General features: G+C 44.8%; 1 protein-coding gene across 1 annotated transcript in view; it reads right to left on the bottom strand.

Annotated features, from left to right (window-relative positions):
• LOC117251027 (dihydropyridine-sensitive L-type skeletal muscle calcium channel subunit alpha-1-like) overlaps window positions 1-25,430 on the bottom strand; it is a 590,852-nt gene that overhangs the window by 77,949 nt on the left and 487,473 nt on the right. The gene's annotated exons all lie outside the window — the stretch shown is intronic.

Below are 25,430 nucleotides of genomic sequence, written 5' to 3'. Positions count from 1 at the left end.
GCATCAGGATCTGTCTTAATGTCAATATGAATATTAAAGTCACCAGGTATAATAAAACAGTCATAGTCAATGGTGACCTTGGATAATAGCTGAGAGAATTCTTCCAGAAAGCCACATTTGGATTTTGGTGGACAATAGACTGTAATTATTAGGATATTGATTTTGCAATGTACAGATAAAGCAAGGTATTCCAAAGACATGAAATCACCAAGGGAGATTTTCTTGCAACTATATGTGTCAGAGAATACTGCAGCAATTCCCCCGCCTCTCCTACCAGTTCTAGTAGTATGAATGAATTTAAAATTGGGAGGTGCAGTTTCGATAAGTGTACCTGCACCATTTTCATCCAACCAAGTTTCAGTTAGTAGGGTGAAATCTAGACTATGGGTGCTAATAAGATCATTTATTAAAAATGATTTATTTGTAAGTGACCTGACGTTTAAAAGGGCCATTTTCATTAATTGAGGTGCATAGCAGTGTGGCTGGGTGATAACTGAAGTGATATGGAGAAGGTTACTGAGATGAGCTGAATTCATGTCAGAAGTGTATTTCTTAGGCCTAAAGTTTGTTATGATAGGGATTGATGAAACTGGGCTACTATAATGTATAGAGTGTGGATTTACTGACAGTCAACCACAAAAGGCCCTGCAGGAGCACAGGGTGAGTTCGATGTTCAAAGATAAAAGGCGAGACCCGCAGAGGTTTGGGTGGAGGTTGTCATGTTTGAAAAGATCCGTTCTATTGAGGAAAGTGGTGAAATTGTCCACATAGGGGATGTCTCTGTGGCAACAGTAACCTTTAAGCCAGATGTGGAGTTGTCTCAGCCGGCTAGATTTTACATCACCGAAACAGGGGGGAGCAAAAGGGCCAGAAACTATACATTGTTTGTTGGAGTCCAAGATGGTGTTTATACGGGAGATGTAATCATCTTTAAGCTTCTCCGATTGCTGCAGCTTAAAGGGATAGTGCACCCAAAAATGAAAATTCAGCCATTATCTACTCACCCATATGCCGACGGAGGCCCTGGTGAAGTTTTAGAGTCCTCACATCCCTTGCGGAGATCAGCGGGGGGAGCGGCTAGCATACCTAATGGTAGATGGCGCCCCAGACTAACGTCCAAGAACACAAAATTGAATCCACAGAGTACCTCCATACTGCTCATCCATAGTGATCCAAGTGTGCTGCAGCCGCAACATAAAAAATTGTTTCGAAAAACGTCATATGAACTCTGTTTTTAGCCTCACTGTAACCTGTAGCTCTGACTGCTTCTCTGTGCTCCGCATTCACATGTGCGCGTGCTCAGGGTGATCGGTGATCTCTGAAGAGCAGCAGTCTCGTCAGTACTTATGTCCAGATTCTGAAGTGCAGGCATCGCCAATTCCCAGCCTGAGCAGCAAAGACTTTCCTCATCCATTGGCATTGCTTTGCATTTGAAACAACTACACCACCAGGTTTCCAGCGCTGGACTCAAGTGCAGTGGCTGGTATTCTGCAGCTGGCTGAGGGTTAGGCTCATGAGCTGTGGCGGCTGCCTCGTCCAGTAGCCTGAGTTCCGTGCGTATACTCGGGCTCAAACAAATACAGCTCGAAAAAGAAATGCTGTTCCTCCTCAGTTTCAAAGTCTTCAGACATGTTGGGCTGTCCTTTGCTAAAAGACCGTAGTGCAAATTATCTTTTAGCTCTGTGGTTACGTTGTCTCTCTCCCTGCGGTGCACGTGTCACGTGATGTAAACCCCGTGTGAGCAAAGCTCATGCTTTCACTGGTCTCGCACAGGCGCGCACACGTGAGCGCAGAGCACAGAGAAGCAGTCAGAGCTACAGGCTACAGTGAGGCTAAAAACAGAGTTCATATGACGTTTTTTTAAAACAACTTTTTACGTCGCGGCTGCAGCACACTTGGATCACTATGGATGAGCAGTATGGAGCTGATCTCCGCAAGGGATGTGAGGACTCTAAAACTTCACCAGGGCCTCCGTTGGCATATGGGTGAGTAGATAATGGCTGAATTTTCATTTTTGGGTGCACTATCCCTTTAAGCTGCAGCAATCGGAGAAGCTTAAAGATGATTACATCTCCCGTATAAACACCATCTTGGACTCCAACAAACAATGTATAGTTTCTGGCCCTTTTGCTCCCCCCTGTTTCGGTGATGTAAAATCTAGCCGGCTGAGACAACTCCACATCTGGCTTAAAGGTTACTGTTGCCACAGAGACATCCCCTATGTGGACAATTTCACCACTTTCCTCAATAGAACGGATCTTTTCAAACATGACAACCTCCACCCAAACCTCTGCGGGTCTCGCCTTTTATCTTTGAACATCGAACTCACCCTGTGCTCCTGCAGGGCCTTTTGTGGTTGACTGTCAGTAAATCCACACTCTATACATTATAGTAGCCCAGTTTCATCAATCCCTATCATCACAAACTTTAGGCCTAAGAAATACACTTCTGACATGAATTCAGCTCACCTCAGTAACCTTCTCCATATCACTTCAGTTATCACCCAGCCACACTGCACCTCAATTAATGAAAATGGCCCTTTTAAACGTCAGGTCACTTACAAATAAATCATTTTTAATAAATGATCTTATTAGCACCCATAGTCTAGATTTCACCCTACTAACTGAAACTTGGCTGGATGAAAATGGTGCAGCTACACTTATCGAAACTGCACCTCCCAATTTTAAATTCATTCATACTACTAGAACTGGTAGGAGAGGCGGGGGAATTGCTGCAGTATTCTCTGACACATATAGTTGTAAGAAAATCTCCCTTGGTGATTTCATGTCTTTGGAATACCTTGCTTTATCTGTACATTGCAAAACCAATATCTTAATAATTACAGTCTATTGTCCACCAAGATCCAAATGTGGCTTTCTGGAAGAATTCTCTCAGCTATTATCAAAGGTCACCATTGACTATGACTGTTTTATTATACCTGGTGACTTTAATATTCATATTGACATTAAGACAGATCCTGATGCTATTAACTTTATGAATTTATTGACGGCATTTGACCTCTTCCAACATGTCCATGGACCCACCCACAATAAAGGTCATACTCTAGACCTTATCATCTCAAAAGGACTTGATATTACTGCACCCTGTGTCATGGACGTGGCTTTCTCTGACCACTGTTGTATTTATTTTGATGTGTCTGTTTTTCCTGTACAACGAAATGGTTCTCAGACAATCAAAAAACGCATAATCAATAACAATACCATTGAAAGTTTTCAAAGGATTTTTTGTGAGTTGTCATTGTCCATGGTACCTCCAGCTGGGGATCCTGTGGACAACTTCAGCACAAAAATACGGAGTATCTTTGAAAGTATTGCACCTGTTAAAACTAAATGTGTGGACAAACAAAAGGCTCCCTGGAGAAATGGAGTGGCGGTCAGACAAAAGTGTCGCCAGGCAGAGCAACAGTGGAGAAAAACCAAACTTCAGGTCCATCATGACATTTACAAGGATAAACTGAATGAATATAACAAAGCAATCAAACAGGCTAGACAATCTTTCTTTTCTAAAATCATAAATGAAAATATTAATAATAGCAAAGCACTTTTTTCCACTATTGACAGACTTATTAAACCACCATCCACCATCCCATCAGAAATGCTGTCCACAGAACAGTGTGAGCAATTTGCTCTATTCTTTAGTAACAAAATCACAGCTATTAGGCAAAATATTAGTGCCGGAAGAATAAAAAATGAACCCGTCCGTCCTTTCCCTCCTTTCTCCAGGAACTCCACGTGTGTGTTGTCACACTATGACTGTCTAAATTTGACAGAACTTGATAATATTGTTGGTCAGCTCAGGTCCTCTACTTGTTGCTTGGATCCTCTCCCAACTACATTTTTTAAATCTATCTTTAATTGCTTAGCAGCTGAGGTTTTAGACATCATAAACTGGTTGCTTCAATCAGGCACATTTCCCACATCACTCAAAACAGCTGTCATCAAATCACTCCTGAAGAAACATAATCTGGATCCAAATGTCATTGCTAATTACAGGCCCATCTCTAATTTACCATTCCTCAGCAAAATACTTGAAAAAGCAGTTTACATTCAGCTCAAAAATTATCTTACCACAAATAGCATTGTTGATATTTATCAATCAGGTTTTTGTCCTCACCACAACACAGAAACAGTACTTATCAAAGTTGTCAATGATCTACATATAAAACAGACTCCAGAAAAATATCCATCCTTGTACTACTCAATCTCAGTTCTGCGTTTGACACGGTTGATCATAACATTCTGCTAGACAGGCTTGAAAGATGGGTCGACCCTATCTGGCTCAGTTTTAAATTGGTTCAGAACCTACCTACAAGACAGGAAGTTTTATGTATCACTTGGTCATTTCCCCTCCAACAAAACAAACATTACATATGGGATCCCGCAAGGGTCAATTCTTGGTCCACTACTCTTCAATCTTTACATGCTTCCACTTTCACATGTCATACAGAAACATAACATAAATTATCATAATTATGTTGATGACTCACAACTGTACATTTCACTATATCCTGATGATCTATCTCCCATACAGTCCCTCACTCAATGCATCAATGATATCAATCTCTGGATGACAGAAAACTTTTTACAACTAAACAAAGGCAAAACAGAAGTACTTATTTTTGGCCCCCAAGGTCAGAGACAGAAAATTGCAGCACATCTCAATAGTCTGTCTCTGGAGAGCAAATCTACAGCAAGAAATCTGGGAATAATAATGGACAGTAATTTAGATTTCAAAACTCATATCAACCACGTTACAAAAACAGCATTCTATCATCTCAGAAATATTTCCAAACTGAAAAGCTTCCTGTCTCAATCCGATTCTGAAAAAATAATCCACACATTCATAACAAGCAGATTAGATTGCTGTAATGGCCTTTTCACTGGCCTTCCAAAATCCAGCATTCACAGGTTACAACAAATTCAAAATGCAGCCGCATGTATTCTCACTGGAACTAAAAAATATCAACACATCAATCCCGTTCTTAAATCTTTGCACTGGTTACCCGTTAAAACAAGAATTGATTTCAAAATCCTCCTCCTGGTTTACAAAGCATTAAATGGCCTCGCACTTCAGTACATAACAAACATGCTCATCAGTTACACACCAGCAAGAACCCTCAGATCCATAGGCAGCAACAACCTATTTATACCCCGCACAAAAACTAAGGAAGGGGAGGCAGCTTTTTCTGTTTATGCCCCACACAGATGGAATACCCTGCCTGAAACAGTGAGAAGCACCACATCAGTGGCCACTTTTAAAAGCAGGTTAAAAACTTTTCTTTTTATGACAGCATTTGGTTAGGTGTGTGTGAGTGTGTGTATAGTTGTGTGAACATGTGTGTCTGATTGGACTTGTTTATCTCGTTTTATTTTACACTTGCACTTTGTTACTTATTTTTGATTATTTGTTGTAAAGCACATTGAGTTTACCTTGTGTATGAATTGCGCTTTATAAATAAATTTGACTTTGACTTTTATTTATTTTGTAGTAAGGTACCTATTTCCATGTAAATCCTAAACTGGTTGGTGTTGGAAACGAGTTGTCACGTAATTCCAGACAAGCGGTAGTGAAACTCAACTTATGAGCGTATGTGTGTAGGCCTATCTGCATGGTATTCCCTTTGTGAGAGTGGAACTCGTTGGCATATAAATCCTTCGTGGTATTGTAGACCAGTTCTATGTAATTCCAGAAAAAAAAGTTTTTAGAACTGACTTGGGGAAAGCAAAACAAAGAAAAAGGGAAAAAAAGGAGTTTGAAAGAGGGTGGAGGAGTTCTAGATAATCCTCATAGAAATAAGTGTTTGTGGCAGAACAAATTCTAGAATAGTATATAATAGTATAATAGTAATTATATATATATATATATCATATAAGTATATAGAGTACATTATAGTGCACCATAATAAAATGGGCGAATGTATGAATTGATGAAATAATTATATATAAACTTTGTGGTGGCTCATTCAGTGTCTAGTATACATACTTGTGTACTACAGGGGTGCGTTGCTCGGAATGAATGTGTCGTACAAACCAACTGGCTGAATGAGTTGCTCAAAGGTAGTGTAAGCCTGATAAGATCCGACCATACGTGTATGGGAAGATCAGTGTGATTGTGAATTGTGTGTGAATGATAAGCCCATTGGAGGTGTAAGCACATCTGTCCTTGTGAGTCAGTTCAAACATGGAGAACAAAGGGGGGGGGGGGGGGGGGGAACTAAAATCTTTACCTGACCCACTCTCAGGTCCTGCTAAATGAATGGTAGATAAATGGGGAAAAATGTATTTGAGGATGTTCCATGGTTATGAGAAAGTGAGAGGGGAAAGGAAGTAGGGAAGAAGAAGAAGAAGAAGAAGAAGGATGAATTCCTAAAGTTCCTAAAGAGAAGCTGAAGTGAGGGAAGCTAAAGCCAGGTTTGATGATCAAGCAAGAATTGAAAGACAAGAGTAAGTGTTAAAAGAAGGAAAAACAGAAATGTAGGGCAAGAGGTAGGGCTCTACCTCCTCCATATGCTATCTCCACTGCTACAGCCCCTCCTCCTCAAGAGGTACATGGCCCTAATGCTGAGCAACTTGAAAAAGAGAGGGAGGGAGGGAGAAGAGGCACCATTGTACCCTGACCTTTCTGCTCTCCATCTCACCTGAAGGCAGCAAAACCTAACCTTACTCCTTCCAGAAAGTGTGCTTCTCCACTAGGGCTGTCAACGAATATTCTAAATTCGAATTTAAATTCGAATTTGAAAAAAAACATGGACATTCGAATGTGAAAATTGATATTCGATTGTGGAGAAAAAAAAAAAAACACCACCGCAGCTGTCCTCTTTGCGAGTGGGCGTTGGCCTGGGCCACTGCACTGAACGCACTGCATAAGGCCACACCGCCCGCGGTGGTGCTGCGAAGCGCCGACCATGGAGCTGCGCGGCACGGCACAGCCGGTGTGGATGACACAATCGGTTAACATGGCTTCTTCGCTTCTTGGCGCTTCCGCGAGCGGTGGAAGGCGAGCGGTGTGGCCTGACGGGTCAGTGAGTGGGGGCGAGCGAGAGGTCCGCAGTCGTTTATAATGTAATGTTATAGATAATTGTTTTATGTGTTTTAATGTGTAGGTATGTAAATGTTTTCAAAGACGTTTATATTGAAATAAAAATACCTACAAGTAGTTATGTTTCCTTGTATTAATACATAAAGTATGTTTCCTTGTATTAGTTTGCCCTCTTGTGATCATAATGCGAAAAAAAAAAAAATAGAATGGTATGAACCTATGAGTTATTTTTAGAAGGAATATTCGAACGTCATTTTTGAGCAATTTTGACAGCCCTATTCTCCACTAGCAGCATCTTTCGACAATTGGTTGCGGAGCCAAGGGGACAAAGGGGGTGTTCACCAAATGCCCATGATGGTCTTTCTCAACCCCCAGCCACGACCAACAGGGGACCAAGCACACAGCCACTGGGATCCAGAGCGTTTGTGTACAGACCATGGCAGCCACATGAGCTGATGGAGGTTGCAGAGGAGCTGCCTGATCCACAAAAGACTGGAGGTGAGAATTGGGTCACAGCCATGCAACAATTATTGGCCATGTATAATCCAACCCTGCAAGAAGTGGAGGCTGTCTGTCCTAGATGTTTCAAGTTCCGATGCGCCAACATTCAACCTGCCAACTGGTCCACAAGCCCAGCAGTTGGATCAAAAGATTTCACCACGATGGACAGGTTGTATGATGCAGTGCGCACCAAGAAACGTACAGCAGCACTGACAGCCACAAGTTGAGGTGCTACAGATGTGAAAGCTTTGGGCATATTTCAAGTGATTATACCACTTCTTGGGCTGAGAAACATGAAGGATAAGATCAGAGGGACTCCTGGCCATATGCACCACCTCAGGGGCTCTCTGGTCATTCTCCAGGATTACCATTGATGCAGCCATAGGAGACAATGGAGGCAGGTCAGAGCATAGAGCAACACACACACACACACACACACACACACACACACTTTTACACAATTATATTTATGTTATTGACTGATGAAGGGGAGGCAATAATATCAACAATGCCTGATAACTTGTGTGCTGGAAGCAAGTTTGATTTTTGGAATATTTTGGCTAAACAGTAACTCTGTTACTGTTTAGCCAAAATCAACTGTTAGACCATGTAAAAGACATTATCCACTTAGCCCAGAGGCTATTCAAAGCATTGCTCCTGATATTCAGTCGCTCACAAATCAGATGCCATTGTGGAATGTCCTAATTCACCATGTAACACCCTCATCCTACCTGTAAAGAAACCAAATGGTGATTGGAGACCAGTCAAAGACCTCAGGGCAAAAAATGAGGCTTTGCAACACCCAGCCCCCACTGTCCCAAATTTAGCAACACTGCTTTCACAGGTGCCAGCAGACACCTGTTGGTTTTCTGTCATTGATTTGGTAAATGCATATTTTAGTATTCTTGTTCACCCTGACTCACAGTTTTGGTTTGCTTTCACTTTCAATGGTAAACGTTACACCATGGCGTCCATTGCATGGCAGCACACTTGTGCAGTATGGTGGGGATCACTTGGTGTGTTCCACCACACAGGAGAATTGTAAAGCTGACACAGTGTCTCTGCTCTGCTTTTAGGCTGACACTGGTCAGAAAGTTTGAAAAGAAAAGCTGCAGCTAGTGTACCATTCAGCACGTTATCTTGGCCATAATATCACTCTGGAGGGTTGTAAATTGGGTCTGGACCGCATCCAGAAGATTTTGGATGTTCCAAAGGTGTGCACAAAAAAAAAACAAAAAAAACAAATGATGTCCTTTTTTGGGCTTAGTAGGCTATTGCCATCCATGGATTTGTGATTGTGTGGAGATCTCCCAACCCTTGTATTACATCACTCAGGGGGAAGACATTTGGCCATGACTGACATATTGACTTTGACTTCCACTGACAAAAACTGCTCACCTAACTACTGCAGGAGTACTACACTGGCAAGTATATTACTGACCATGTCCACTTAAAGCAGTGTCATTTCATTACCTAATCGACATTACTCCCAACAGCTTAGATGAAGAAGAACATCCCAGTCTGGAACTGGTTGACAAGGCATCAAATCCCCCGGATGCATTGTCTGACGCTGTTGTGCAATTAACCATGTTTTTTGAAGTACATCTTTTCTAAGGTCAAAACTGCCCTTCCCAAGCCACAGCAGAACAACTTCACAACTTCCAGCCAGGAGACTGGGTGGTGATCAAGGACCTCAGAAGACAACACTGGTAGCAGCCACAGTGGATTGAGCCAAACCAGGTGCTGTTGATGACTGTATCCGGATAGCTGAGAGAGACACCTGGATCCATGCATCCCAGTATTGTGACTGCGGGTTTCATTGTTGGCCTGGTAACCACAGCTGAGATTACCAGGGTCTGCAGCTCAGCAAGAAGGTGACAGACATCTTGGCAAAGGTAAAGCCTGACAAGAGATGGGCTTAAAACAAGACTCCCAGAAGAAGACAGTATCACACCTGTTAGGAAAGAACAAGTGATCAGAAACAAAAGACAGTTGAGTGGACAGAATGATTGGAAACCCTGGAAGTTTGATGCTGGTAACCTAATTGATAATTTCAGGCAACAAAAAAGTTGGTATTTTTTCATCCAGTGGTTAAAAACTAGAATGTATGGCTCCGATACTACTGTTTTAGCCATTCAAACTCCTCCAGCAAATTGGAATTCCTTATTCCAAACTGTATTATCTACATGCTCTAACGGAGTTTTTAGCGATCGGACACCTGGATTGGGAGTAAATCAAGGCTGGCTGAACTCTCTCACTCACCGGAGTCTCATTCATCTCAGCGGGCCCAGTCTTTGGGCCTGTGCCGGTCAGTTCCACTCCTTGGAAGAGCTATTGTAAGCCTGCTCCTACCTCAACGCATGCTAAATGAACACCGTGGACTCCCGCCTGTGGAGTCCTCGCGTGTAAGTTTTTATCCTGTGACTCTGCAACCAGTAGCTAAAGCTAAAAACACTACCATAGCTAAGGCTATTTTAGCAGGACTTCAGCACGCTCAACACTCGTACTGCCGTAGCTGTTTTCTCTGACCCAAACCATCGCCAAGCTGAAAGGACATATCTCTACTCTCCACAAAATCCGAGATGAAGAGGTATTCCTCGAGTCCCTGGTCACAGTGGACGTTGCTCCTGTCACCTCTTCTGAGGTTGAACTAAACTCCACCATCCCTGCTGCCCAATCCCTCGCTGAGGACCGCTGGCAAATACAGGGAGCTAAGCCCAAAAAATCGGCTTCATTTTCATTCACTCCAAACCCGAAAATCCAGTCCTCCACTCCCAATTGGGATTGGACTACAGTCCACAGGAATAATAAGGGAAGGAATCCACCCCAGCATCCTTCTTCTTCTCCCCCCAGTGAACTTCGTCTCTCCAACTGTTTCAGCATCCTCCAGGAGAAACAGCAGGAACAGAACTTTCCTCCGCTCACACGAGACCTCCATCCCATCTCCACCTACGCTCCGCCGCACTCCGGTGCTGTCGGGCTACTCGGCTCCCGGGACAGCGGTGGCTGACCAGCCTCGCCCGCATCACACATCGATCCGGACAAATGAGGTTGATGCTGCACGTAAGGTCCATGATCCACCTGTTACTTCACAACCGAGGCCTCTGTTTCCCCCCACCACTTTGATTGTGGGCAACAGTATTACCCGGCACATCTGTTTCTTTAACACCATCACTCGCTGTTATCCAGGAGCAAAAGTTAGGGACATTGTTGAAGTTCTTCCAGGCCTACTGAAGTCCATCCCTCCATCAATAACACGTCTAGTTGTCCATGTGGGTTGCAACAAGACAGCACGATGCCAGTCCGAACAGACTAAAAGAGACTTTAAAATCCTTTTCAAGCTACTGGCAGGCTGCGGTCTGGCGGTCTGGATCAGTGGCGTCCTGCCCGTGCTGTCGCACAGCGCTGAACACTTCTCCAGGCTAGTGGCTCTCAACTCCTGGTTTTACCTAGCCTGCAGTCAAACCAACTTCTGCTTCATTGATAACTTCAACTTATTCTGGAACTGCCGGTCTTTTTTCTAGTCAGACAGAGTACACCCCAACAAGCTGGGCAGCTCTGTGTTAGCTGCCAACATACAGTATGCCATCCACACTGCCCCACGTTGACTCGTGTTTACACCAAACTTACTCCTCCTCACAGAGACCTGGCTTAATGTATTCAAATAAACACAAGAAGTTTGTGCTCTAGAAAAGGATCAGCACTCAGTGAATAACCTCCTAAGCCCTATGATAAGCTATAATGGCAAGGCTTAACTATACAGACCAATGAGCAGTGATAACTAACATGTCTTTGGGGTCATCGGGTGGGAACCTCCTTTCACCGGTGTTTCGTCTAGATGGTCCCACGACACCTCCAGGAGGCTAGACAGTGATCTCTGGCGTCCCAGAGACACTACCCTAATGCCAGGTCTCACTGCTCCCCACACCAACCCAATAACCTCCTTTACCTTACTGACACATGTCTTTCTCAGCCCAAACAGCACTGCCACCTTCAACCTAACCCAGGCTCCGTACATGTGAGCTCCAGGTAGAAGCAATGCTGATACTACCTTTCCTAGCACATTCACCATACTCTATTTCACACGCTACATAGCATAACTCCAATATAAGCTAAAGTTAAAGGAGATAAATAAACTTGCAGGATCAGCAAACACACTCACTTTGCAGCATGGTCTCAAACAAAAGGGATTCAAATAGGCCACTCCCACACTTAAATAACCTTCCTCTTCCTGGATTTCTTCCTTACTTACACATGGCTTTCTCAGCCCAAACAACACTGCCACCTTCAACCAAACCCAGGCTCCGTACATGCAAGCTCCAAGTAGACGTAGTGCTGATACTACCTTTCCTAGCACATTCACCATACTCTGTTTCACACACTACATTACTAAATATTCTTCAACCTCTAGCCTTTTTGCTTTAAGCTGCCCTCCCTTTTCGTGGCTGAACAATCCTTTAACAAACTTAAAAGGGTCCCTGAAAAAAACTGTCCTAGCATATTCCTTCTTCCTCCTCTTTTTCCTGAGATGCTCTGCCCTTCTAAGAACTGCTAGCCTGCTTCCCAACTCCTCTTGCAACACCTCAGTTCCCTCCCTTTCTTCTTCTGTAGCCTTTTTCCACTACTTTCTTAACTGTCTCCTTTCCTTGACTAACTTCTCTATTTCTCTTTGCCACCTAGACTTACCTGACTGTACCCTCTCACTCCTCTTTCTCTCATGCACACCAAACCTCTCTACACCATATGAATACATTATATCTCCCATCTTTTCTAACCTTTCTATTGCATTTCCTCTAAGCCTACTCAAGATTACTGACAAATCTCTATTAACTATCTCCCATTCTTTACTGTCATTTGCCCTAGGCCATCTAACTCTATCATACCTTTTGCTCCATGGTTCTCTCTCTGACTGGCATACTGGCCTCAGTGTCACCTGCATCCTCTCTTACTACCCCCTCCTCCTCCTCCTTAGTGGCAGTGGAAACAATAGTGCAGTCGTTCTGCTAGAATCTGCTCCCCCCCTTTAAATACTCCAAGAGAAAATAAAAAAGGGGGAGGAGTTGCCATTCTTTTTTCTGATAGTCTGGAGTACAAAAAAGTGAGCCTTGGAATGTTTTCCTCATTTGAATATCTTGCTGCTGTACTAAAAAACACACCCAATGTATTGTTTCTTGTTATATATAGACCGCCAAAATACTCTGCTGCTTTCCTTGAGGAATTTGCAGAACTACTGTCTATTGTTTCTACGAATTATGACCGCTTGTCCATAGCAGGAGATTTTAATATTCATATAGATGTTGAGAATGACAGCCTTGCTAAAGGATTTGTCAACCTACTTGACAATTTCGGCCTATGTCAACATGTATCTCATGTATCTCTCAGCCTACTCATGTCCGTGGCCACACCTTAGATCTTGTCATGACAAGAGGCTTAGATGCATCATTTACAAAGGCCATTGACGTCACAATGTCAGACCACTTATGCATTTTCTTTGAGCTCAATCTCCTCTTGGGTATATCCAATAAACTCATTAAGAAACTCTTTATTGGTGAAAGTACTAGCTCTAGGTTTATAGAAATCATATTGTCCTCTCCCAGTCTCTTGCCTGCCCCATTAGACAACCTCCTTTGTCATATTAGACACTATTGCACCTGTTAAAACCAAGTTAATGTCTGGTAAAGAATGAGCTCCGTGGAGAAACACTGCCTCTGTCTCAGCGCTAAAAAGAGAGTGTCGCAAAGCTGAATGTCAATGGCGAAAATCCAAACTCCATGTTCGTCTTAAGTTGTACAAAGAAAGATTACAATCTTACAATATTGAGTTAAAAATGGCCAGAAAACTCTTTTTCTCAGAAACAATAAATAGGAATGCTCATGATGCACGCTCTCTTTTTGCCACTGTTGCTAAATTAACCTAATACCATGTAAGCAGCCTACTTTCATCTCCAAAACATTTCTAGAATTAAAGGCTACATGTCTAAGCATGATCTGGAGATTCTTATCCATGCTTTTATATCCAGTAGACTAGATTACTGTAACGGCCTGTTCTCTGGACTCTCCAAACAGGCACTCAGACAACTCCAACTCATTCAAAATTCTGCTGCTAGGGTCCTGACAAACACCAGGAAATCTGCTCATATCACTCCCATTCTTAAATCACTACACTGGCTACCTGTTTCACATAGAATAGATTTTAAGATCCTGCTCCTAGTATACAAGACTCTTAATGGCATGGGACCAAAATATATTTCAGACATGCTAATACCTTACAAGCCCACTAGAGCTCTACGGTCATTGGAGAGTGGCCTTTTAACTGTTCCCAGAGTCAAAAGTCGCTGCAGCAAAGCTGCCTTTAGTTTTTATGCCTCCCAGAGCTGGAACAAGCTTCCCTACAATCTCAGACATGCTCCCACCACTATGTGTTTTAAATCCCAACTAAAAACATATTTCTTTTCATGCGCCTTTGATTAGATGTCACTCTGTACCACACCATTTGAACCATCCTGGAGCTATTTTATTCATTCCATATTCATGTATGTGTGTGTGTATGCATGCATGCATGTGTATATCTGTCTAGACATGTATGTTTGTGTATATTGATGTATGTGTGTATAAATATGCATGTATATTTGTATGTGTGCATATGCCTACATTTGTTTTTTACCTCTTATATTTTTTGTATCTTGTACCACTGTTTTAAAGGGTGTAGCACTTTAACCTGCTCTTTTGCACTTTGAACTGTATTCGCCAGACCGAAAGTGTGAACCTGTAAAGCACTTTGAGTTACATTTACTTGTATGAGAAGGTGCTATATAAATAAACGTGATTTGATTTGATTTATTCCAACTTGAGGTAAAAGATTGTCCGTGCTTAGATCCGGTTAGTTTAGTTCAGTATTTTGTAAATAATCCATACATGAATGATGACACACGGAAATAATGTAAGTTTTCCCATCACATGTGGTATAATGCTACAAGGAATATATCATACATCATACAACACAGCAATCAAAGGTATATTTGTCATGTTTAAACTGGTTCTGTGATCACATGCTTCCGCAAAAAATCCCTTTCAACTCAGATACTGTAGAGCCAACTGAGGTCCCCATAGACAGAAGCATTTTACACCAAATTTTTTATGTTCAAATGGCACAGGTCAGTTTGTGGGGATGTCATATTGCCCAAATCCTATTGTCAGTTTATTCAAATTCAAACCAACTTCTGACCCCACTAAGATCACTTTTAGAAATATAGAAACAATCACAGTTGATATGTTTCTTAATGCTGAATCAGCAGGTTTTAGCTTCAACAAATGGTTAAATAACCACTTTGGCCCCTGGGGTACTCTGATCATTCATGTCCTGATCCCTGTTCTGATTGTTTTTGGTATCGCTCTATGTTTTTGTATCTGTGCACTTACTTGTATGCGAGCCCTCATGTACATATGATAGGTGGAATAGTGGGAGGAGAAGAAAACATTGTATGTTAAAATACCTCTTGAGCAAACCACTGATAATGAACAGAATGTCTACTTAATGTCAAAATGAGCCCCAGGAAATCCTTTCAGTACGTGCGTTTACATGGAGCCATGTATTCCTTTTGCATTCGGGTTGGAAACCCTACCCAAATAGAATGCTCCTTGTAAACACCTCAACCCTAATGAAAACAGCCAACCCGAAAGAAAATCTAATCGGGTGCACAGGGGTGGAATATTCCTTTTCAGAACCCGAATGGAAGTCCTGTCTTGTATACACCTCCTACCTGATTCCAGCCATTCCGTTCTTTCTGCGCATGCTCGTTTCCCTGCCCTTCTGGCGCGATGATGTAGCGCGCAGAGCAACAGGCTGAGATAGAGGAGTCAGACTCATTGCACTCACCGGTTTCCATTCGCTAAAGCACAGTCTTCTATCTCCCTTCTTCGACCTTCTACCTCCCTTCTCCTCCTCAACAGACGAAGCATTAGCAGAACAAGGTTGTTGTCGCACTGCTGCTTCAAGAATATAAGCAAAACAAGCCCGAAAAAGACACTAAGAACGGCGTCGTCAAGAATCTTGTTATCCGGAGCGAGGACTACAGTGTTTTCTTCCAGTAAACGTAAACACGTAACATCCGCCCCACCCCCTATCCAATCAGAAACCTTCCCTGCCCCAAACCATGCGCAGACCCGAATAAAGGCGATTAAACTGATCTCCCATGTAAACCCTCATTCGGAATGAAAATTTCCCATGTAAACTACCTGGAAAAACTTTAATTCCGAATGATTTCATTCAGATTTATTTCATTCTGAATGAGAAGCCACACACATTAAACTCGGTTGCACCTGATTCTATGTGTCTCCAGTGATTTTCTCAACATCAACTAACTGATTCTAAGATACTTATTTGAGTAGAAAGCGAGTCCAACCAAATAGTTGAAGACAAGGTCGGGAGCCATCAGGCCCAGCTCCAGGCACCAAATTCTGCTTCATCAAGTGGCAAGCCAGCGTCAGAGGGCGAGGAGGTCAGATCCGGAGACCAGGAGCACTGGACTGCGCACCAGACGTACAGGTGGCCACCAAATAAGGTAAGCAGAGCTTTTTTCTGCCTAAACCGGGTGCGTCTGGGATCCAGTGCTGGGGGCCGCCCAGGTGAAAGGTATTTGACAACTTCCTCTCCTAAAGAACCTAACTATAATATGATAACTGTTTGAAAATTAGTAGAGCATTGAAACAAAACTAATGTCACTGGAGACAGCTGAATCTAGTGCAATAAGTGTGACCATGGGGCGGAAAGAGTGAATGTGTGTGTGTGAAAGGCATAGCAAATTACTGTAGGAAGTACATAAGACAACAGAAAGTAACCTGTATGAGCTAAAGAGAGAGATAATTCATAAAAAGCTTCAGTGGATACCACTGTTAGTCTCGTAGCACCTCAGCCTAGAGAGCGGGGGTGCTACACCAGAGAACAGGTCTGCACAGTGCAGAACGCTGATAGGTGAATTGAAAAAGAAGTCGCTAGGAGCCTATGGGACTGCGACAGTAAAAAGGACAATAGCATCGCTAAGGGGCCTTATGGGACGGCGATCTGAGGAAGATAGAGTTACAGCGCACGCCGCTAAGGGGCCTTACGGGACGGCGGCAATGATCGATCAAAGTGTAAAAATTGTAAATACTATAGAGTGAGATACAAAATTGTTCTAAATACAATAAGAATGAATAAATCTAAAAATGTATAAAAACTGATAACACAATAAACTAACGACATATCAGGAGGAGAATAGGAGATAGATAAAATAGAGGAGAAACAACCAGTAAAACGGGTATATGAGAACTAATATTAAAATAGAGAAATAAGCATAAAATAAAAACGGGGAGCAAAGGGTGTTGTCTAGAATTAGAGGGAAGAGGGAGGCAGCAGTGAAGACAAGACTTGGGCTGAGGAACATTGCACAACAAAGGGCTCTGTAGAAACCCGAGGTATAAGAACACACTTTTGGCTAGAAAGAACTTACATAGACAACGAGGGTGAGGAGCAGTGGCAAGACAAGCAACTGATTCGACTAAAGCTTTGGCTAATCACTAAAATCACAAATTTGAAGCAAGTACAGGAGGAATTTCCAGGCGTACCGTGGGAGACAGTTTTGCGCAGATTGTGGATTCCCTCTTCACTAGACCCACTACTGCAATATCTGTGTGACAATTATAAGTGTGGACCATTAACTTCACTTCCTCTGAACCAGGTAATATTACAGAGTTTAGTAGACAGAGTGGGATTCACTCCTCAGCTGCAAATTGCTGTCGTGCCCAGAAAGGTTGAGTGGGCAACAGGGAAATTTGGTTGTTTAACAAAAATCTCCCAAGGAGACGGGTCATGCAAATTACAATATAACCCGTGAGAAAAGAAATATAAAACTGCTATCACAGTAGGGAAAATATTAGTGTTAATACGCAAAAAAGAAACTGACAAACAGCCAGACATCCCAAGGGCTAGTTAAGTAAAACAGGGTTTCATCAGTGCCAACCAGGGAAAGATGGAAAAAGTGGTCCTAACCCCAGCAGAGGTATTAAAGCTGCAACACCCAAGTCGAAAGAACCGAATCCAGCACTGTGTGGAAAAACAAAAGGACCAAGGAAAGGGAAATGTTGGGGTGGTTCAGACAAGCAGGGGGTAGGAAGCAAATGGTGCAGTTAGAGCATAGCAAGCACTCAGAGGAGCCACAGACACAGGGAGGCGTGGTACCAGCACCACCACCCCCATACCCACAGGACATACCACAGTCAGAGACAGGACAGTACCTGGTAAGGGAGGCAAAGGTAGTGGCAATGGAGGGCCAGTTAGAAGGGAAGTTTACAATGACATTGGCCAAGGCAACTAAGACTAAACCCAAAAGCAAGAGACGGAGAGTGGCCCGGACCACGCAGAATACTGACGATGCAGTCACCACCCTGTACTGACGCAGAAACAGAAGAAGAAAAGTGGACAAATGACAGCATACCTCCTCAAAAGATGACATAGGGGGCTCCGATGGGGAGCTGGAGTCTGAGCCATACCCACAGGACTCATGCCAAGATGAGGAGAGTCAGCACGGACCACAAACAGATGCGGAAGAGGCAGAGCCAGATAGCAGGGGGTACAGCCAAGCCAGAGACCAGTGGAAAAGGGGTAAAGAGCCACACATGGAGGACGGAGAGCAGAGACAATCTCAGGCGGGCAGATCCAAGACCCCCAAATCATGCAAAGATACGAGCACCCCTACGGTAAGAGCATGAGACCCAGCTGTGTGGCACAGGAGAGAAAGAGAGGAGGAGGCGGAAACCCAAAGATTGCTGGCGCGACTAGAGGCAGACCTTGCCTATGAAATGCGGCGAGAGAAGGCCCTCACCGACCCACCGCTGACCAGGAACACGACAGACATCATACAGGTAGATGGCGAGGACTGGTGCCTGAGAGGCAGTGCCTCTGCATAGTCATTACCGGAAGAAGAAAGGCGAACAGAAATACTATGGAGATGGGAGGGAACTATAAAGAAATGCGATCATAGAATGCAACATATGGCTTAAGAGATAAACTAGCTGGAGGCGCACTTGAACAACTCCAGAGCTTCCCAGCAAGAAGGTAGTGAGCCCCCAGCCGGCGCCTCAAGAGAGCACGCAACAATACAGCTTCAAGGCACTCTAGAGACGAGCAAGGTGAAGCTGGCAGAGACAAAACTCGCCAGAAAAGGGTGTGAAGAGAGAAGGTACAAAGGGTACCAGAGCGAGTGGGGCAATAGGATGGTGTTGAGAGGAGTAAAAATAGTTGAAAGGCCTGCCCCTTGTGAGGAGGACAGCAACAATCCAGATTTCATATGCCCCCTAGTGACAAGAGCATCAGGACGAACCCAGTATGAACCATGGCCCTTCATGGACATGGTAGGCCTGGCTGAGCGCCTGCCTGTCCTCACAGATGGGGCCGATAAGTAGATAATGGCATTGGAAGAGACCACAGCTGGCATGCGCCTAGCAATGGGGGACATCAAGGCTCTACTCACGTATGTGGCAGGAAAACAAACCACCCATGACATGCTCAATGAGGCTCATTTAGGCCATGTAGCCACTGGCAACACATTCGACGCTGCAGACTTTGGAGCACACCGCAACAGGGTGTGGCAACAGCTGAGAAAAACAGTACCCAGAAAAGAGAGACCCATCCAAGTTGGAAGAAGAGACCCTGTCTGATGACGAGTGTCCCTCCAGGTTCCTACATAACTTCCAACGAAGGTGGAAGGAAGAGACAGGAGAAGAGTGGAATGCCAATGAAACAACCAAGAGCCTATTCAAAATTATGGCTAAAAAGGCCATGCCAGAAGATGTGCAGCAGGGCTTGGACGGTGTGGTGGGACTGATGAAGATGGACTGGCCTATGTTCTCAGAGCATATCGCCCATCACGTGGAGCATTACAGGAAAGAGAAGAAAAAAAAGGAAGAAGACAACAAACAACTAGCCACCAGACTGACACAGCTACAATTGGGAGAACTGAGCAAGCTTGCCAAGAAAGAAAAAGAGAAAACAAAGATCCAAGCTCCCATCATCATGGCCAACCAGGCAACCCCTCAACCCGTCCAACCCCAGCCAACATCTCAAATGGCTGAACAAACGGCCCCCATACACCCAAATACAACAGAGTACACCAGCCCTGCCAACGCCACACATCATCACTACTATTACCCACGGCAGGCATCAGGAAACAACGGAAACCAGCGGCCCCCAAGGGGGTGGGGGCGGGGGCGGGGTGGGCCTAGGGGAGGCACGGCAATTCGAGGAGGATGAAGAGGAGGCCCAAACTTCCAAGCAGGGCCCCAACCACAAACCTACCAACAGGCCGCACCCTACCACCAACCAGGCCTCCAAGAAATGGGCGCGAGTTACCCAGGAGCAACTTCTGCTGCACCTGATAACCTGTGCTGGGGATGTGGCCAACCAGGCCACTGACACAGGGAATGCTTTGTCAATCCATGGGCGGGCCCAGCAGAAAACTGGCCCAGTACGGAGCAAGGGCGCCCGTGGTAGGGCTGCCCAGAGAAGCCTGAGGGGGAACTAATCTCACCAGTCATCTTGCTGCAGCCACATGACGAACCAACCATACCCATTGTCATCCACGAACGTGAGTACCCTTTTATGGTAGACACAAGGGCTACGTATTCATGCATTGGGAAAGAAGGCTCCAGGTTCCCCCTCTCCAATTCGTCTATAAAGACAGTAGGCTTCTCTGGGAAATCGCAAGTCATACCATTAACGGAGCCCGTTCCAATGCTCATTGCAGGAAAAGTTATACTGGCACCCTTGCTCTATTCAGCCCACACTCCTGTGAACTTACTGGGAAGAGACATATTGTGTCCACTAAAGGCTAAAATCATGTGTACCCAAGATGGACTGTACTTGGACTTCCCTGAGGACCCTCCACAAAGCATGATGCCACAGCTGTCCCAAGACGCAACAGAAACACAACAGGCACTGGTCTATTGGCTCCAGTTGACATCAGAGGAGTCTCATCTCAAACAGGCCTGGACCGAATGGGAGCCATGGGTCAAGCTACACTTCGACGCAGCAAACACCCCCACTCTGCCACTGCACTACACACTCATGTACGACGCAGATCAGACTCATGTAGACTATCAAGAATGTTGGGACGCAGTGCTCAACAGAAAACCATGTCTAATCACAAGTGAAGACATGTACTTGGGACCACAGGGCTTAGCAGCAGCCGTCTGCCTCCCAGAATAATTGTCTGGGTGGTTTCAGGTCCCAAATTCCGCACCACACGTCACACTGTTAGTGGCAGAGGGTTATGAGTCTCATCATCTGTGTCCTATGGTCAGGTGTGCACTGCAGGTGCGAGAATGGCTACCCACCAACAACAAATACATCCACATTTCAAGACAAACAGTACATCAGAATCTCATTCAAGGCAGGTGATGAAACAGTTGCAGACAAGATACTGGTAGACAGAAGCCCATCTACACATATGGTAGTCGCAGGCAAACATGAGCAGTTAATAAGCCAAGTTCCACCGCAGGTGTGGACAGCTCATAAGACAGATGTAGGACTAGTAAAATCATCCCAGTCCGTTCACATCACACTAAAACCACACGTTAATTTACCATATCAAAGGCAGTATCCTCTCAAGCAGCATGCTATTGATGGTATCAGGCCAATGATTAAAGGCTTGGTGGGGGCGGGGGTGTTGGTTAAAACCTAGAGCCACACCCATCTTCCCCATCAGAAAATCCAATTCGACAGACTATCGCCTTAGTGCATGACTTAAGAGCAGTTAATGCTGTGGTGGACGCAGAGACGCCACATGTTCCAGACCCACATACGTTGCTTTCAATCATACCACCAAATACACAGTGGTACACAGTCATTGATTTGTGTTCTGCTTTTTTCAGCGTGCCTATACACCCTGATTCTCAATATCTGTTTGCATTCACCTACAAAGGTCAGCAATATACATATTCTCGTATTCCACAAGGATTTTCAGATTCCCCATCAATCTTTAATTGCGTGTTGACACAAGACCTAGCCCATTTGACAGTGTCAAGCACGGTGCTACAATATGTAGATGATTTGCTCGTCTGTAGCGCTACAAAAGAGCAGTGTCAACAAGACTCTATTGCGGTACTCACAGCATTGGCAGAAGGGGGACACAAGGTCAGTAAGGACAAATGGCAATTCTGCCAGCAGTCTGTAGAGTACTTGGGCAGAAAGTTAAGTGGGGATAAAAGATGTATTGCACCATCTCAGGTAGAAACAGTGATCAAGGCCCCACAACCGCAAACGGTGGGCCAGATGTTGTCTTTTTTGGGCATGACAGGATACAGCCGGCCGTGGATTTGTGACTATGCCATCAAAACTGCTCCACTTAGAGCGCTAATAAAAGCGGCAGGACAGACAAACAACACAGCACAATTACCTTGGACAGAGGAAGCAGAAGGTGCATTTCAAGCTTTAAAAGTAGACATGCAGTCCGCCCCAGCCCTAGGAACTCCTAACTATTCTACGCCTTTTCATCTCTATGTGGCAGAGAAGTCTGGGTTTGCTTGCGCCGTGCTAATGCAAGACACACCCACAGGAAAACAACTGTTAGCATATTACAGCACCAAGCTAGATAACATAGAGGCAGGCTTACCTCCTTGCTATCAAGGGCTAGCAGCAGCTGTTTTTGCATTTCAAAAAGCATCATCATTAACAATGGGACATCCCGTAACTCTGTATACCTCTCACCAGCTTCACGCCCCATTGACCAGTCCCAGATTAGTTTTAACGCAAGCCAGACGCACGGGTTACAAGGTCATCTTGTCTGCCCCCCGAACTCAATATTCAACGATGCACCATCATTAACCCAGCCACAAAGATGGTGCTACCCAAGGAAGGTATGCCACATGATTGTCTTCAGGACACAGAGAAATTTATGTGAGCTGGAAAAGATTTGCATAACCAACCAATTCCGGTTGACCTCACATTATTTGTCTACGGCTCCTGTTTTCGAGATGCCACAGGTAGCCATGCAGGCTACAGTGTTGTCCAACTCAACAAGGCTGACCAAATTTTTATGACGATACAATCATGCAAACTTGCCCAGCCATGCTCAGCCCAACTCACAGAGATAAAAGCTTTAACAGCAGCATGTAAATTGGCAGAGGGAAAGTCGCTGAATGTACACAGACTCAGCATATGCCTATGGTGTATGCCATGTTCATGCTAACATTTGGAAGCAGAGAGGGTTCCGCAGAGCCGACGGCACTCCAGTCACTCATGGGGATGCCATCCTTGGCTTGCTAGAAGCCATGCCCCTTCCTACAGCCCTGGCTATAATTAAATGCCCAGCCCATCAAAAAACTGACTCCCTGGTAGCTAAAGGCAATAACTTAGCTGATGCAGCTGCCAAACAAGTGGCGGTGGGTACAGTAATTGCACCCATGCTAACCATAGAAGACCTGTGCTACCCTCACTACTCTGTCATCTCTCATAGCCACTCAAAATAGAATTAATGAAGCAAAAAACACGGCTATGGGTTAAACGAGGAGCCATCAGAACAGCAACACAGGGCCCGGCAAATGGTGTCTGGAGAAGTAGTCATGGCCATTTTGTACTACCCACCCTGTTGTTAAGACATGCCATAATTTGGGCGCATGGTAGTGGCCATTGCGCAAGGGGGGAGATCCTACGATGATTGCAGGTAGTATGATGGTCACCATTCATGGCTGCCACAGTAGAGAGAGTACTAAGCGAATGTGAACACTGCGCAAGGTACAATATCAGGAAAGTTTTCACAGCCCCACTGGCTCACATACCATCTCCAGATGGTCCGTTCAGACACCTCATGTTAGACTACATAGACATGGGACCACAGCCTAGCGCAAGGGGAATGAGATATGTCTTGGTAGTCATATGCAGATACAGCAGATGGGTGGAGGCAACAGCCACTGCACGATCGGATCACGGGACAATGAAAAATTTCTTTGTCGAGAAGTTTTTCTGTGATTCAGGATGCCAGACACCATATCGTCAGACAGTGGTAAACATTTTGTGTCTAATGTGATACAAGAGACATTGAAGCAGTTGGGCATCAAACAAAAGTTTGGCTGCGTTTACCACCCCCAGTCACAGGGAGCAGTAGAGAGAGCCAATGGGATTTTGAAAACGAAAATAGCCAAAATAGTGGCAGATAGCAGGGAGAAGCTTAATTGAGTGGATGCTTTACCTCTCGCATTGATGTCTATGGGTTTACAAGCCAGCAGAATCATGCATCTAACACCGCATGAAATGCTTATGGGTTGACCCATGCCAATACCATATTTGAGGGGACCCTATGAAGGGCCCCCAATGGAGCAACTGCAAAATGAAATGTTTGATTATTTACGAGGTCTAACTCGTATCCACAGGGCCATATTCCAGCAGGTGAAAGGGGCCACGGAAGACAGAAAGATCGAGATCACAGAAGATCTTCAGAGAATACTCCCAGGAGAGTGGGCGTACGTCAAGGTGTTCAAAAGAAAGTGGGACCAGCCAAGAAGGGAAGGTCCATACAAGGCTGTACTAGCAACCCCAACAGCCTTGAAAGTTGAAGGTAAGGACATTTGGTTCCATCGTAACCACTGCTGCAGAGCTAACAACCTGGAGAGACCTACTCGACCCAGGGCTAGACGGAGAACAACTCCCTCTGGGCCACAAGGGGAAGGCGAAGCCCCCCAAGGGGAAGAGGGGGTCAACCGGAAGGGGGAGGCGAGGCGAACAGGGGACAAGGCGATTCTTACGTTTGGCAGCCAGACAGGATCCGAACGGAGCCCAGAGTGACAGTAGTGGGTTGCTACCGGGGAGGGTATCACCAGAGAGTACCTCGGAAGGGAGCACCCCCTCCACAGTGGCTAGCGATGAGTCTCATGAGTCGTCACCTGATAGCCGTAGGGATGCTGATGAGAGCACAGGGGCAGCAAGAGCAGAGAAAGCTGAGGAAGCTGCAGAAGAAGAAGAGGAAGAAAGCCGTAGCTCAGACACAGGTGCACCAGAAGGCCAAGAAAGCTCAGACTCAGACTCAGGAGACTCAAACCCAGGACGGGGACCTGCACCCTAGTAGGCCAAATAGCGAGGGAGCCCCAGAAGATGCAGGAGGTCAGGCCAGAGTGTGTGGGGAGGGGGGGTCAAGGCAGGAGTAATAGCTGCCGTGCTACTAATACTATTGCTTGTCATGACAGGGGTAAAACAAAGTGAGGGAGCAGAACAAGACAGACAGAACCAGAAACAGATAGACAACTGTTTAATTGCACTAGGATCCATGCCCGTAAAGCAACAAAAGATACCTTGTAGAGAGATAGTACAGCTGACCTACTATAAATCGCAGGTTTATGATGATGTATTGGTGGAGGGCCCAGGAAACATCAGGTTTCATGGCCGGCCTATAGGACCTTAATGTAGTGCAGAAGGGATGGTGACTGCAAGAGTCTGGTGTGACAAAAAAGGTTGCACCAACATAAACACTGGGCACATGATACTCGTAGAAATAGCTCAACAATGGCTCAAACTAAGTCTAGAACCTCACAGGAGACCCAGAAATGTGCCAGCCCAGGGCACGGAATTGATAAGAACTACCACTTGGAGATCCAATATTTTCTACCAAAGGCTAGAATACTCTGCCAAACAGGTAACCAACAGCTCATGCATAGCCTGTCACAGAAACCTGTTTTGCACAGTGTACCATGTGGATGGCGGCGGGGAAAGCAAATTACGTAAATAATCGCGAAATCTGGTGCTCCTGATCAAACCAAAAAAGAATTTCAGATACCACCAGTAGTGCATTTGGCACGCGATACTGTATTTCCATTTTGTGTGGCATGGGGAGCCATAGAATATTGGCT

Source organism: Epinephelus lanceolatus, chromosome 1, assembly GCF_041903045.1.
Source record: "Epinephelus lanceolatus isolate andai-2023 chromosome 1, ASM4190304v1, whole genome shotgun sequence".
NCBI lineage: Eukaryota > Metazoa > Chordata > Actinopteri > Perciformes > Serranidae > Epinephelus > Epinephelus lanceolatus.
Note: the sequence above shows the minus strand (reverse complement) of the source record. Positions and strands in the feature narration are given on the sequence as shown.